Source organism: Otolemur garnettii, unplaced genomic scaffold (assembly GCF_000181295.1).
Source record: "Otolemur garnettii isolate 467f Iridium unplaced genomic scaffold, OtoGar3 scaffold00238, whole genome shotgun sequence".
Lineage (NCBI taxonomy): Eukaryota > Metazoa > Chordata > Mammalia > Primates > Galagidae > Otolemur > Otolemur garnettii.
Window position 1 is genome coordinate 825,912 of NW_003852633.1, and position 16,994 is coordinate 842,905.

Consider the following 16,994-nt stretch of genomic DNA (forward strand, 5'->3'; position numbering starts at 1 on the left):
ATCCTAGCAAACATAATTCAACAATACATCTAAAAAATTATACACCATGATCAAGTTTTTACCCCAGGGTTACAAGGTTGGTTCAACATACATAAATCCATAAATATAATACATCACATAAATAAAATATAAAACAAAGACCACATTATTCTCTAAATTGATACAGGAAAAGATTTTGATAATATCCAACACCCTTTTATGATCAGAACACTCAAGAATGTAGGCTTAGAAGGGTCATTTCTGAAACTTATAGAGGCCATCAATAGCAAACCCATAGCTAATATCATACTGAATGGAGTAAAATCGAAAACATTTCCACTCAGATCTGGAATTAAGCAAGGATGCCCATCATCTCCACTGCTATTCAACATAGTAATGGAAATTCTAGCCATTGGAATCAGGCAAAAGAAGGGGATTAGAGGTATTCAAATGGGGTCAGAGGAGATAAAACTCTCTTCATGGATGATATAATCCTATACCTGGAAAACCCCAGGTACTCAACTGCAAAACTTTTAGAAATGATTAAGAAATATAGCAGTGCCTCAGGATACAAAATCAATACTTACAAATCAGTATCTTTTATATGTCAACAATAGTCAAGCTGAAAATATAGTCAAAGACTCTATTCCTTTTTAAGTAGTGCCAAAGAATATGAAATATCTGGGAATTCATCTAACAAAGGATGTAAATGATCTCTATTAAAAGCATTATGAAACTCTGAGAAAAGAAATAGCTGAAGATGTTGATAAATGGAAAAACATACCATGCTCATAGTTCAGAAAAATAAAATATGTTAAAAGATTTATACTACCCAAAGTAATATGCAGATTTAATGCAATCCCTATTAAAGCACCATTGTCATAATTATGGATCTTGAAAAAAGTGCTTCATTTTATATGTAATCAGAAAAAACTTCAAATGGCCAATACATTAATCAGAAATAAAAATCAGGAGGTATCACATTACCAGACTTCAGGCTATACTATAAATCTATAGTGGTCAAAACAGCCTGGTACAGGCACAAAAACAGAGAAGTAGATTTATAGAACAAAATAGAGAATGAAGAAAGGAAGCAGGATTTTGTCAAATGTTTTTTTTGCATCTGTTGAGAGGATCACATGGTCTTTTTTTTGCTTCTATTGATATGATGTATTATGTTTATGAGTTTGTGTATGTTAAACCAGATGTACATCCCTGAGATGAAGCCTACTTGACTAAGATGTATATATACATATATATGCATACATATAAATATATATTTAATGTGTAGCTGCAGTCTATTAGCTAAGATTATTTTGAGAACATTGCCTCACTATTTATTAGGGACACTGGTCTGTAGTTCTCCTTTTTGGCTGAGTCCTTTCCTTGTTTTGGAATCAAGGTGATATTTGTCTCATAGAATGTTGGGGAAGACTTCTTCCTTCTTGATGTTCTGGAATAGGTTCTGCAATATAGGTGAAAGCTCATCTGTGAAGATTTGATAGAATTATGATGTGACACCATCTGGAACTGGGCTTTTTTTTTTTTTTGTCAGAAGCTTCTTTATTATTTCTTTAATCTTAGTGCTTCATATTGATCTGTTCAAGATATCTATTTCTTCCTGGTTAAGTTTAGGGGGATGATGTGATTCCAGGTATTGGTACATTTCCTCCACATGGTGAAATTTCTGAGCATAAAATTTTTGGTTGTAGTCAAAATAAACTCTTATATTTCTTTAGTACCAGTTGTTATAAGATTTTACTTTTCTATTTCTAGTTAATAGGGTCAATGCTTATCAATTTTATTTATCTTTTTAAAGAACTGACTTTTTGTTTGATTACTTTTCTGAATGATTCTTTTATTTTCTATCTCATTTATTTCTGATTTAATTTTGGTTATTTCTTTTCTTCTGCTAGGCTTAGAATTGAACTGATCTTCCTTTTCTGTTTCCTTAAGATGATTAATTACATTGTCAATGTGCTCTCCTTCTGTTTTTTCAGATGTAAGCATCTAATGTGTTAAACTTTTCTCTTAGGATGTCTTTTGCAGTGTCCCACAGATTTTGGTAGCTTGTGAATTTATTGTTGTTATGCTCAAGGAAATTCATAGTTTTTTTTTGCTTTTTTTTTTTTTAATTTCTTCCTTGACCCAACTGTCATTCATCATAAGGTTGTTTAATTTCCATGCCTTTGTGTAGGGATGACTATTTTTGCTAGAGTTGAGTTCTACCTTAATTGCTTTGTGGTCTGAGAAGATACAAGGTAAAGTTTCAATTCTTTTGATTTTGTTGAGGTTTTATTGGTGTTCTAGGATATGATCTCTTTTGGAGAATGTTCCCTGGGTTGAAGAGAAGAAGATACATTCTTTAGCTTTGGGATGGGGTGTTCTGTATATGTCTATTAAGCACAGTTGTTCTTGGGTCACGTTTAAGTCTTTTGTATCTTTGTTTTGTTTCTGTTTAGAGGATCTGTTCAACTCTGTATGAGAAATATTAATGTTCCCTTCTGATATTGAGTTATAAAATATCATATTGCTCAGACTAATTAAAGTCTGTTTCATAAAAATGGGAACATTTAAGGAGGGTGCATAAATATTTAGAATTAAAATATCCTCTTGTTGCATTGTTCCCTTGACCAAAATGAAGTGTCCATCTTTTTTTATTATTATTAAATGATAGCTGCATACATTAATGCAATCATGGGGTACAGTGTGGTGTTTTCATATACAGTTTGAAATATTTTCCATCTTTGACACTTTTTTTTTTTTTTTTTTGTCTTTTGGTTTGTTAATGGGATTGGGGCTAGTTTTGCCACAAGTGGTTCACATTTTGGGTTGAGAAGGAAGGCTAGCTTTATTACTACTTTTGTGTGTTTGTCAAAGCTGAAAAGGATTTGTTGGTTTCCTTTCATTTGGAAGTCAGAGTTGGAGTCTCTGTATAATTCCTACTTTCCAGATTAGAGTTCCTTCTGAGATCAGGCTCCCATGCTGCTTCTGCCTGCTGGGAAAGATCCTGCAGCCTCAGCAGCCATGGTGATAGACTCCTGAGTGTCCAGGGTGATATTAAGGAAGCTGGCCTTGGTAGCACCACCTCCCTTGGGGGAAAGACAGGCTGTGGTGACACCCCAGCCTGGCAGCACAGAAACTGCTTCTCTTCCTAGGTTGCTCCTAGGTCCTTGTGGAACCTCCAGGCCTGATATCCCACCCCAGAGGCTGAGGCTATGGGTCCCTTGGCAGTCTGAGGGCAGGCCCAGGTCACAGTCCACATCCTCTGGAATGATGAGTATGCACTGGTTCAGGTCCCAGGTCCCTGTGTAGCAGCTGGGCAGTGGCTCCTCAGTAAGTGTGTACTGTATACTCACTGAATAGTCCTCAGTGTAGCAGCCTCACCCTCTGCCACCACCATGGGTCAAGTGCTTCTCTTCATAGAAGCAGCAGGGCAGGCCCTCATATTTCACCCCATCTATGCTGGGCAAATGGTCTTGGTGAAAGCTGTATAGGCCCTGGGCATTTCCTGGCTGTGGCTTTCCCACTTGCAGGGCCACAGCCCTCATAGAAGGGGTCCCCAGGTATAAGGTGCTGCTGTTGGCTGCCCCTACACTGGGCCCCACCCCCTTCCAGGTTGTTCTGAGATCGGGGGCAGCTCCAGGAGCAGCCTCAAGCCCCACTTCTGGGCTCCAGGGAGGAGTTGCTGCTGTAGTTTATCTCTAGGCTGCAGGTGGACAGCTGGTCCCCTGAGGAAAAGGTAGGGCCCAGCCAAGTCTCCTCTCACTCAGTACCATCACCGGGTGTCATCAGAAGATCCTTAGGTGGCACAGAGGCCTCGAAGCACACAGTAGGCACCCAGCCCAAGCTGCCTGAACCTCCCCCCCAAGTCTCCATTGGTGCAACAGGGGCTCTGTCTGTGGTAGATGAATGGGTCGTAGTCACTGCTGAGGGAGCTGCAGAAGGTATAGCAGCTGCCATACGGGCCCTGGTTGCTGACCTCAGTGCAGTCTACCACAGAGTCACTGGAGGAAGAGTAGCACTGGCTAGAGCTTCTGCTGCTGCTGCTGTCACTCCATGGGCAGTTAGCCAGTTAGCCACAGCACACAGAGCATTGGCTGTGGTAGCAGCTGAAGCTGGATGTGTTGTCACTCTCCAGGTGTGTGTGTTGGCAGGGTGTACATGCACCACAATGGGGAAAAGCAGGTTGCTGCTGATGCTTGGTAGAAAGGCACAGGACTGGCCCCTGGCAATGAGACTGGATAACGGCTGCCCTTCCTACTCTGGGTAGGTGAAGCCCTGGAAGTAGTAGTGTTGGTACATGGTCTCATACTGGGAAAAGCAAACTGCCTTGGAGAAGCTGTGGCCACTGAACTTGGGTCTGTGGATGGGTTGAGCTGGGGAGTAGGCCTGGTGCTTCAGATCACAGCGGTGGGTGGCCAGTGCATGGTCCAGTTGGAGGGGCGGGTACTGATGGATATAGGCTGGGGTCTGTGGGGGATAGAGGCTCTGCTCCTGGTGCTGGTCCACGGTCAGCAGTGTGACAGGGTTTCCATGGGAGTCCATGCTTGTCTTTGTAGTGTAGACCGGATGGCACTGGTCCTATGCATGCAGCAGAGGTAATGCACCCTCAAGGTCACTCTCCTTTGCTGACTGGGAATGAGGTTGTTCATCTCCACACACACATGTTCTACGATGTTATGCTGACAGTGAGGGCAGGTGTGGTGCTGTAGCAGCCATGGGTCCATGTACTTTCTGTGAAGCTGGCAAGTATAAGGGATAATCTGAAGCTGCTCTTCATCAATGTACTTCTCTAGGCAGATGGCACAGTCAGATGTAGAACTGCTTCTGAGTATGTCCAGGGGCCCACAGCTCCCCTCCCAGCGCCCTTGCTCTCGGAGTTGAACTTCCTGGTTTCCATATTCTCCAGAGCCTGCACAGCCAATCTGTTCATAGAATTTTGACTGTGTCACTGCTTCAGTTTTATTTTGATAAGGAGGATGAGGCAGACCAAGGAGACTACGAAGAAGAAAGCCAGGAAAATTCTCAGGTCAAAATACTCAGTGGGTGTCAAAGAGGGCAGTGTTGGATCTTTACTGGAGCCACTTTCTGCTTGTTGATAATGTTCATAAGCTTAATGGCATCTGCATTCTTCACATACATCACTGGCCTCTTGAGTGGGTCTTCCAAGGCCTTGTTTAGCTTCTGGGTTTTCAGACACATCAAAGATGACCACAGCAGCTCCTCACTGCACCACTCACTTGGCCTTGCCCAGGACAGTAAGGAATGGTTTCTGGTCCAATTCTGGCTGTTCCAGCTTCACCACTCCTACCCAGCCATATTTATACAAGGCCTCTTCATGACTGTTATTACACTTGCCCAGTGGGTATATCTACATGGTCTCACCCTGGACACTGAGTGTGGCCCAGCCCACCAGAAGTGGCAGGTGAGACCCGTGGTGTAGGTGGTTTAGCTGGGGCTTGACTCAAACAGTACCACCTCCCTGAACACCATCTCATTGTCCTACATTGTGCAGAGTTTGAGGCCACCAGCAGCAGCCTGAGAAGCAGTGGCCATGGCCACTGGGCCCTAGGGTGGCTGAAGCATCCTGGGGCCCCTGCATGCCTGCCCTAGTGCAGCTTCATTATACAGTGGTGGAAGGGCATGTAGGGCAAGCTCAGCTGGGCATAGTCGTGGGCAGAGGACTGAGTGTAGGTGGATGCCTCACAGCCTCCAGTGGGCTCCCTGGACCTCTCCCTTGGCCCTTTCATCTGCTCCATGTGAGGGGTTATCCCCCCATCTTTGACATTTTTTACTTTAGTTGCTTTAAATTCTCTTGTATCTGAAAATAAGATTGCAACTCCTTTCTTCTGATTTCCATTTGCCTGAAAAATTGTTTTCTATCCCGTAACTCTGACTTTTACTTTGTCCTTCAAGGCTAGGCGTATTTCCTATGGGCAGCAAATATATGTCTTCTGCCTTTTTCCCCCCTCCAATCAGCCAGCCTATGCCACTTCAGTGGGGAATTCAAAACATTAACATTTCTTGAGATAATTGATTAAGTGTGGTAGAGTTCTATTCATCTTATTTTGTGAAAGTCCATTGCTTAGTTTTTTTTATTATTATTAAATCATAGTTGTGCACATTACTACTATCATGGGGTACAGTGTGTTGTTTCCATATACAATTTGAAACATTCTCATCCAATTGGCCAACATAACCTTCATGTCATTCTCATAGTCGTTGTGTAAAGACATTTATATTCCACATTTAGAGAGAATCACGTGTACCCTTATAGGATAGATCATAGGCATGATCCCAACCATATCCCTCTCTTCACTCATCCTCCCACCTCCCCTCCCCTCCCTCTCCCCTTTCCCTGTAATCTTGGGCTTAACTTGGGTTATAGCTTTCCTATGATAGCTAACTATCAGTTTCATAGTAGGGTTGAGTACATTGGATACTTTGTCTTCCATTCTTGAGATACTTTGCTAAGAAGAATATTTTCCAGCTCCATCCATGTAAACATGAAGGAAGTAAAGTCTCCATCTTTCTTTATGACTGCATAGTATTCCATGGTGTACATATACCACAATTTATTGATCCATTCATGGGTCGATGGGCACTTGGGCTTCTTTCATGTCCTAGCAATTGTGAATTGGGCTGCAATGAACATTCTGGTACAAATATCTGTATTGTAGCATGATTTTTGGTCTTCTCAATATATACCTAGCAGAGGAATTATAGGATCAAATGGAAGATCTACTTTTAGTTCTCTAAGTGTTCTCCAGATGACTTTCCAAAAGGGGCATATTAGTTTGCAATCCCACCAGCAGTGTAGAAGTGTTCCCTTTTCTCCACAACCCCACCAGCATCTGTAATTTTGGGATTTTGTGACATGGGCTAATCTTACTGGTGTTAGATGATATCTCAAAGTAGTTTTGATTTGAATTTCTCTGATGATTAATGATGGTGAGCATTTTTTCATATGTCTGTAGGCCATGCATCTGTCTTCTTCAGAGAAGTTTCTCTTCAAGTCCCTTGCCCACCCTGAGATGGGATCACTTGTTCTCTTCTTGCTAATACGTTTGAGTTCTTTGGGGATTCTGGTTATTAAACCTTTGTCGGAAACATAACCAGCAAGTATCTTTTCCCATTCTGAGGGCTGTCTTCTTGCTTTCCTTACAGTGTTCTTGGCTGTGCAGAAGCTTTTAATTTGAGGAGGTCCCAGTAGTATATTTTTGGTGTTGCTTCAATTGCCCAGGGGGTCCTCCTCAAAAAATTCACCCAGGCAAATTTCTTCAAGTGTTTTACCTACACTTTCTTCTAGTGTTTTTATAGTTTCGTGTCTTAAATTTAAATCTTTAATCCAATGAAGTCTACCTTAGTTAGTGGTGACAGGTATGGGTCCAGTTTCAGTCTTCTGCATGTCGCTAGCCAGTTTGTCCAGCACCATTTTTTAAATAGGAAATCTTTACTCTGTTCAATGTTTTTAATTGGCTTGCACATTTTTGTTTGGGTCTGCAGATTTCTGTTGTTGCTGAGTTCAACTTTTATTCCATGGTGGCAAGGGATAATTTCTGTTCTTTTAAATTTACTGAGGTTAGACTTGTGACCTAGAATGTGGTCTATTTTGGAGTATGTTCTGTGGGCTGATGAGTAAAATGTGTACTCAGTTTTATTAGGGTGAAATGTTCTATAGATGTCCGTTAAATCCAAATGCTGAATGGTTAAGTTTAAATCCAAGATGTCTTTTCTAAGCTTCTTGTTGGAGGATCTGTCCAGTATTGCCAAAGGAGTATTAAAATCTCTGACTATGATGGAGCTGGGAGTAATCAGGTTGCTCATGTCTGTTAGAGTGTCTCTTATAAATTGAGTGCATTCTGGTTGGGTGCATAAATATTGATAATTGAAATCTCATAGTATTGAGTATTTCCCTTAACTAATATAAAGTAACCATCCTTATCCTTGCTCACTTTTGTCAGTTTAAAGTCTATTTTATCTGTGAATAAAATTGCAACACCTGGTTTTTTCTGGTTTCCATTAGCCTGGAATATAGATGACCATCCCTTCTCTCTGAGTCTATGCTTGTCTTTCAAAGTAAGGTGAGATTCTTTTATGCAACATATATCTGGCCTGAGTTTTTGTATCCAGTCAGCCAGCCTGTGTCTCTTTAGATGGAAATTTAAGCCATTTACATTGATTAAGAATATTGATAGGCCTGGTATACTTTTGGGTATCGAATTTTTCAAAAGTCCAGTGGACTTTCATCACTGTGAAAATTAGAATTTGATCAAAATTTTCTGGGTGGAGGATTGCACTGATCGTTATGGAGAATAGGTCTGAGAATATCCTGAAGGGCTGGTTTAGTTATGGCAAATTTCTTCAACATGTGAATGTCATTAAAGTTTTTAATTTCTCCAACATAAATGAAACTCAGTTTAGCTGGATACAGGATTCTGGGTTGAAAGTTATTTTGTTTTAAGAGATTAAAAGTTGATGACCACCCTCTTTTAGCCTGAAGGGTTTCAGCAGAGAGATCTGTAGTCATTCTAATATTCTTCCCCTTGTAGGTTAAGGTTTTCTTGCATCTAGCTGCTTTCAGGCTTTCCTCTTTCATGTTAAATTTGGTGAAGTTGATTATGATATGCCTGGGGGATGTCTTGTTCAGGTTGAGTTACACTGCGGTTCTGAAGCTGTCTGCTATGTGAATTTCAGATTCTCTTGGCTTGTCTGGAAATTTATCTTTCATAATTTCATGAAGAAGTGCCTCTGTGTTTTGTGAAGCAACTTCATCACCTTCAGGAATTCCTATAAAGTGAATATTAGTTTTCTTCAAATTATCCTAGAGCTCTCTGAGCAAATGATCTATTTTTACTCTCCATTTGTCTTGTTCTTTGAGTGTCTTGTCGCATTCAGAATCTTTGTCTTTGTTGTCAGAGATCCTTTCTTCTGCCTGGTCCATTCTATGAATGAGGGATTCAACTGTACTTTTCAGATCTTTAAGGGTTGTAGCCTCTTGCTTGAGTATGTCATAATCTTTGATCATTTCATCTTTGAAATCATTGAATTCTTGAGATAGCTTTTGAATAATTTGAAATTCTAGTTCCCTCCTTTCCTGCAATCTGTTGATCTTATTCACTATCCAGATTCTGAACTTGATTTCTGACATCTCGGTCATCTGTTTATGGAAGGGATCTTTAATTGCATCTGCCCCATCCTTCCTTGGGGGATTGATCTACTCTGTTTGTTCTGGTTACCAGTTCTTCTGCTGATTCCACCCCATGATGAATTTGCACCTTTCAAAGACCATCCCTAAAATTGTTCTTCCAGTGGCTTCTTCTGGTTATCTAGATAGACAGGGCATGTCTACCCAGAAAAGCCTCAGGAATGTAAGACTTTTGTTCCCACTGCTGCAGCTGTTGCTCTTCCCCTTGGGGTATCACTGCTCCAGTGTGGTTCCCTTTCAACTGATCATTCTCTCACATTCTCAGAGGCAGCCTGGAATGCCGGAGCCTCCCTGGGGAGCAGGGGACCAGGGGCCAACCTGGAGGCAGCTACACAGGGAATGGATGGATGGATCAGTCCTCGGTGGATGCCACTGGGGATCCCCCAAGGAGCAGAGACAGCAACAGTCAGGTAGCTGTGCAGGGGGAACACTAGCTGGGTGAATAAGTGCGCAGGCACCTGGGCATGGGACGTGCTGGCCGGCAGAACAGTCCTGGGTAGGCACAGGTGGGGACTGCTGTCAGGGCAGGTAAGGAGGCACAGGATGCGCCTGAACATGGGATTCAGTCCTGGGCATGCAGTGGTGGTGGCGGCTGCACCGGGGGAGTGCAGGCAGGCAGGCATGCGTGGAAAGCGCCAGCCCACAGATTCAGTCCTGGGCATGCAGCGGCAGTGGTGGCAGTGGTTCCTGGAAAGTGGGGGACACGGACCCAGCAGGCAGGCAGCTTGCAGGAAGCGTCGCCCGTGGGATTCAGTCCCATTGCTCTGTTGTGTCATGACAGAAACTACTTTTGTTCTTTAGTTTCTGGGTTTTTAGTTTGCTGGTGGTCCACTGTGAGGCTAAGTGTGTAGAATAGGTTTATGTATTTCCTATAGAACTGGTCTGTAGCAAACTTCCTTAATGTTTGCATGTAGGTAAATGATTTTATTTCTCCATCAATTTTACATGGTTGAGGATATTTATAATGCTGATCAATTAATAGCTTACCAGGATATAGAATCTGGGCTGAAAATTATTTTGTTTATGTACATTAAAGTTAAGTTATCATTGTGTTCTGGCCTGAACAGTTTTATATGAGAAGTCTAGAGTCACCCTAATGAATTTTCCCCTGTACATCAATTGGTACTTACTCCTGGCTGCTTCCAGAACCTTCTCTTTTATCTTCACTTTGGACAGGTTCATGACAATGAGTCTTGGAAAAGCTCTGTTTGAGTTTATGTGACATGGGGTTTAATATCTCTCTGAACAGAGTGTGTCAGCATCTTTGGTAATAATTGGGAAATTTTCATTAATGATATCCTCTAGTAGGGCTTCCATTTCTCTGGGGTGTTCTTCTTCCCCTTCTGGGATACTTATAATTATTATGTTTGAATGCTTTGTGAAGTCCCTTAATTCTGTCACCAGAAAGTTCTGCTTTCTCTCTCTTTTTTCCCATCTCTTTAATTGCCCATGTTATCGCAAGAGCTTTATTCTCTACTTCTGAGATTCTTTCTTATACATAGTCTAACCTGTCATTGATACTTTCTACTGCATCTTTAAGTTCCCTGATTGACTGCTTCAATTCCTTAAGCTCCGTTTTATCCTTTTCTATATTCTTCATATTGTTCATCTAGTATTTGATTCTGTTTTGGATTTCCTTTTGGTTATTTTCCACTTTCTCATCAATTTTCTTCATTGTTTATATTATCCATATTTTAAAGTCCCTTTCTGTCATTTCTAATATTTCTTCATAGGTGGAATCCTCTGCAGTAGCTATCTCATGATCCCTGTGTTTGTGAAGGGGGTTGCTCTCTTCTGGTTTCTCATGATGCCAGTATTTCTCTGCTATTTTGTTGTGAACCAGTGCAGTGAAGGGGAGTGAACCAGAGTGGAATTGGTGGAGAATGAGGAAAATACAGCACGAGAGAAGATGCAGAAACAAAGGATGGGACCGGGAGGACTGACTGAGCTGATGGCTACAGCCAACCCCAAAGCACAAAATCAGCTTTATTTTATAGTATCTCTACAGGCTTGTCTAGGGGGAAGTAGCATAGACAAAATGGGGAAATACCATAAACAAAAGACATAGTTTTAGTCTTATGGTACAATAGGAAAATGTAGATGACTTTAACAAAGGCAAATCATCTTGTCAATGATTTCTGCTCAAATTCGTTAACATATGACAAGGAGAAATAAGGGAGATATCTCAAGGATCTCTGCATAGATAACTATAGAAAGAAAGGTCTACTTGAATTCTGGCAGAGGGAGCATGAAGGAAGGAAAATGGGTGTTTTGGGAATGGAGGAAAAGTAGTTGGGAGTTTATCCTCTGAATGTTCCCCAGGCTGTGAGGGCTCTGCCATCTCACAGCTCACTCTCTACAATATTTCTTCCTCATGAGTGTTTATTTTTGTCAGTTTTCTTTTACTTCCTTCTGCTCTTTACATTACTGTGCCTCTGATCTAAGGATTTATAGTGTTCTTTTTGTAAAGGACTATAAAGAAGAGAAGAGTGAAAAGCAATAAGGGATAAAAGATAAAGAGAAAATGAAAGCAAAGGGGGGAGTAAAAGAAAAAATTGGCAAAAAGAAGAGAGGAACAGAAATATAGAGACAGGAGTAATATTGTTATACAGTAGGGTACTTGATCCATACCCTCAAATCCCAACCTCTGGTGGGGGGGATGGGTTGGGTGGGTCTCTCAGGTCTGGAGCTCTTTGTCAGCCTGAGCAGATACAAGACTCTACTTCCACCAAATGAAGAATAAAAACAAAAGTGCTACAAATCAAAGTAGGACAAATGAACAAACAACCTTATGGGATACAACCTGGAGAAGAAAAAGAATAGCAGGGTAGAAAAAAACCTTACAAAAATGAAGCCCTTAACAGTAAAGAAGGAAATAATGAAAAATTATAATGACACAAGAAAAAGAAGAAAAAAGAAAAAGAAAAATCTAGGGGAAAGAACTTGAAAAAAAATTAAAAAGAAATAAATTTATCTATCTATCTATCTTCCATTATATATTTGCTATATATTGCCTGGGTAATAGGTGATCTTCTTTGGTATGAGATGAGAATCACTACACTGATACAACTCTATAAGATGGAGACTGGAAGCCTCTGCCTTCATGAGGTGACCATGTCCCATCTTTCTTACTTCTTTGCCATCAAACCCCACAAGGTTGGGAGCCTGAAGCTCTCCTCATCCTGCTTAATGGACATATCTTGACCTTTCCAAAACATGTCCTTTGGCTACACTTATCAGGCACACCAGAACCAGTCTCGCATTAGGATGCTGTGGGCCAAGACTTCATGGCAGCCTTCTCAGAATGGCTGCACCTGCTACAGCCAAACAATGAAAGCTCCACTCCACCTGGGTGGCTTAGTTCTTGCCCCTGAGCACTGTTCAAAATCACTTGCTCACTGGCCCAAGCTCTCCCAGTGTAACTCAACCAAGCACCAGGGTTCAAAAAAATCCAACAAGGCAGGCCAGCCTTCACCCAAAGGGAAGTACCTATTGTTTCTTCACTGCTTTCATCCTTGTCTTGAGGTCCTGAAGTGTTCCACTGCCTCTCTGAGATGCCTAGAGTCTTTTCTCCCCAATATTACTATGCAGAGTTGTAAAGATGCTGTCTCAACTCTGCCATCTTGCTCTGCCCCACAGGAATTCTAATTATAAAAGTAGAGATGTAATTTCATAAGTTATGTTTCAAGAATTTTTTTTTTTTTTTTTTTTTTTTTTTTTTTTAGTGCCATGGCATCATAGCTCACAGCAAGCTCAAACTCAGGCTCAAGCAATCCTCTTGCCTCAGCCTCCCAAGTAGTTGGGACCCCAGGCACCAGTCACAAAACCCAGCTAGTTTTTCCACTTTTAGTAGAGATGAGACCTTGCACTTGCTCAGGCTGGTCTCAAATTTCTGAGCTCAAGAAATCCACCTGCCTTGGCCTCCCAGAGGCTAGGATTATAGGCACAAACCTGGCCTAAGAATTCTATTGAGAAGAAAGACAGAATTTGCAAAAAGTTTGTTTCATATTTACACTAGAATGATAGTTTTCTCTCTCTCTCTCTCTCTTTTTTTTTTTTTTATTTTTTTTTGAGAAAGAGCCTCAAGCTGTCACCCTGGGGGAGTGCAGTGGCATCACAGCTCACAGCAACCTCCAGCTCCTGGGATCAAATGATTCTCTTGCCTCCACCTCCCAACTACCTGGGACTACTACCTGCCTCCACCCACCACAACACCTGGCTATTTTTTGGTTTCAGCCATCATTGTTGTTTGGCAGGCTGGGTTGGATTCGAACCCACAAGCTCAGGTGCATGTGGCTGGTGCCTTAGGTGCTGAGCCAAGTGATTGTTTTCTAAAAAAACACTGTGTCCTGAGAATCTCTAGCCTAATTTTAAAAGAATGAGCAATTATTCATACAAATTTCAATGCTAGAGTCTATTACCTTTATATCTATATTGTACTTTTTTCTCATCTAAATTGACAAATTGCATTTTCCTTTTACATAGCTCTTACACATACTAAATTGATTAGTGTATTACTGGACCTCTATTTTTTGTTGTGAATTTTTGTAATCTTATGTTACCTTAATATCTATGTTTATTTGGGTTTAACTTGATTTTACCAGAAGCAGGACTTTACTATCCTTGGCAGAGTTTTCAGTTCTCTACCTCCTCTCAGTTCCTCAACATTTTTGAATCACACACACTTTATATGCTTCCTTCTTGTGACCACCTCCCTATGCAGTAGCTGGATATAATACTCAACTCACCCAATGTCCTCCACACTGAGTGTGGACTGCAGACCTTTGTTACAGTGACCACTAATCATCAGACATAGTGTGACTCCATGGAACCTGTGCTGCACTGTTCTTAAACTACCCATTAGTCTTCTCCTGGGGATATCTGCTTGGGTAATGCCAGGGACCCTAATAAAAAACTTCATCCCATAGCTTCTTTCCTCTCTCTCTCTTGATCCTCAAGCACTAGGTCAGAGGTCCTCAAAATTTTTAACCAGAGGGCCAGTCCACTGTCCCTCAGACTGTTGGAGGGCTGAATTGTAGGCCCCAGAACTAGTTTGCTGCTAAGCAGGACAGGCAGTGGCAGCAAAAACACCCAGCAGGCTGTATAAATGTCCACGGTTGGCTGCTTGTGGCCTATGCACCATAGTTTGAGGATGCCTGCACTAGGTGAACCACAATTCCTGGACAGCTTCTCTATTTTGGCCCTGTGAGTTGTGATGCTCTCTTCTGTCTTAGATATATAAATAATATAGTGCTTCTCTTATACCATGTGTTTTGTTGAGTTGCTCCCTCTGTGTATTATTTGATCAACATACCTGAACCTAGTTCCCTTCTGATTCAGGGCTCTCATAGGGAGCACCTATCTTAGTACAAATAAACTAGACGTAAGTCAGAAGAAAGCTAGCAAGGCATCTGCCAGCGCAAACAGGTTTGCTGTCAGAGGGACAACTTGTCCTGGATCAGACACTTAGGAATTAGGCTATTAGCTGGATAAGGAAGCATCTCACAAGATTACACTGTAAATGTCCTCAACCAAATCCTCTAGAGTGCCAACAAGATAGCCCTCAATAGCAAACAAAATTAGAAAGTAAAACAACTCGCCCCCAAACACACACACACACTCAGAGACACATACACATACACATACACACACACAATGGAGAGGTCATTTTTTAAACTGTTGCTCAAGAAATGCCCTGAGAAGGAAGACAGAAATCACAAAGATTGTAACTGCTATATACATCACTGAGATGAAGAGGAAAAGTTTATTTGCTAAGTTATGTAGCAGACACAGGGACTATAGTTAAAAAAGTGGCTTAAATAATACTCTGGGTTTTAAAATGAGGAATTTTAATGTGTGTTCTTTCTCAAGGTGTGAATTACCAACTTGAAGAGAAGTGAATGTTTATTGAATTACAAAGGAATAAAACAACAACCCTAAAAGATGACTATCCTGACCTCAGTAATATTTCTCCTCTGGGTCTCCAGTTCTGAGAAGCTCTTTCCTCCCTGAGGCTATGAATTGGGTGTGGAGAATACACTTGGAGGGCTTCCCAATTCTCTGCTTTCTTTCTGTGACCTGACTGAATGTCACAGAGTGCCTTGACCATTTTTTGACTCATCTAGCTATAGGTTCTCTTTAGCAAGCTTGAACTTAAACTAGAGCCTTGAATGTTCTGTGGTACTGATAAAGGTATGTACGTTGTTGTCCAAAACACTGAAAGGTGCTGGCTCTAGCCTGGAGCCAAATACCTAAACATTCATGAAAACTCTACACCTATACCCCTCACTGTGGACATGCCTAGGTGGAAAGCTATGTTCTCTCACTGTTGATCATAAGGGGATACTTCATCCCTCTCTCAGTAAGTTCCCCCAATAAATGCTTAGGACTGACCACTCTGGTGTTTAATGCTTCCCTCTGTAGAATACCAGCCAGCTCTATCCTCCATATCAGAATAGTTTGGGGCATTGCCTTGTGGGAACGACCCTGCCACTGCTTTTGAAGCAATTCTAGCTCCAGCTTCTGCAGGAGGAAACAACACCCCATGCTTATAGAATGAAGAATCAATAATCTTGACTTTGTGAATTTCCATGGCAGTATGTTCTGCAGTCCCATGTCACTGTAGTCTTTTCAGGCATGGTGATCTAAGGTGGAGCTGAGGCTGTCATGCTAGTGTGGTACCATCTAGTTGTAGGAAAACAAGCTCAGGGCTCCCACTCATTCTGCATTATGGTGAGATATTCCATTGTCTATTACAGTGTAATCATAATAGAAATAAAGTGTACAATAAATGTAAAGAACTTGAATCATCCCAAAACTGGTCTCCCCACTCTGGTCTGTGGAAAAAATATTTTTCAGGAAATTGCTCGCTGGTGCCAAAAAAGGTTGAAGACTGTTGTTTTAGATCATGGCAAGGAGGGTTTGAAATACACTATACTGCATTTGTAGGGTTTTGGTGTTGTTGTTATTTACTTATTTTTTTGTTTATTTATTTATTTTGCTACCTGGCTTTCTCTAATTTTGTACATGTTCTGACCCTCCCACTTGAATCTGTATGCCAAAAACCTGAGTTTAAAGGGTTAATTTCTAGGTTTGTGTTAGCAGGGACTATTTTAAACCACCATGTTTCTAAACATTGATATTACCCAGTGAAACTCTTATCATGACTATATCTAATTTGTGGATTTGGGGCTTAGCAATGGGTAATAAAATTTGAAGATATGTGTAAGAACATCATATATTGTTCTTAAGAATGCATGATGGTTGTGGTCTGTAAAATGACAAAAGGAAAAAAAACTTAATTATCACAAGGTTTTCTCGGTGACTTAAAAGTATAGCTGTTCTTTGAAAGTTGAAGCAGCAAATCCTATACCAAGAAAACCCTACTGAATGCAGAAACATGTTTTCTGTCACTGATATTTCTCACTGTGGCTTCTAATGTTATGTTTTTAGAATATCTTTAGTGGGATTCTGCAGATGTAGGGACAGATGAAGTACAGTCCTATCTTTGAAGAAGTAGTTAATGACACAAACTTGTTACTGGACAATGGGGAGCATGAGGAGAAAAGAAAAAGGATGAGAGTCTTCAGAGCTTGGTTTTTATGATATGATGCTTTTAATTTCTTAATATAATAATTTCTAAAAACAATTTTATTTTTCACATAATTTTATATTTATAGAATGCTACAAAGAGAGTACAGAGATATCTTCTATCTTTCAGATTCCTATAATGTTAAAATCTCACAAAACCCTCTAATAAAAAAAAAATTGATAGTGGTACAGGACTATTAACTGAACTACAGGT

The 16,994-nt window shown here is 40.9% G+C and overlaps 1 pseudogene; it reads right to left on the bottom strand.

Annotated features, from left to right (window-relative positions):
• Positions 1-2,951: 2,951 nt before the first annotated feature.
• Positions 2,952-9,966, bottom strand: LOC100950789 (annotated as a pseudogene).
• Positions 9,967-16,994: the final 7,028 nt, after the last annotated feature.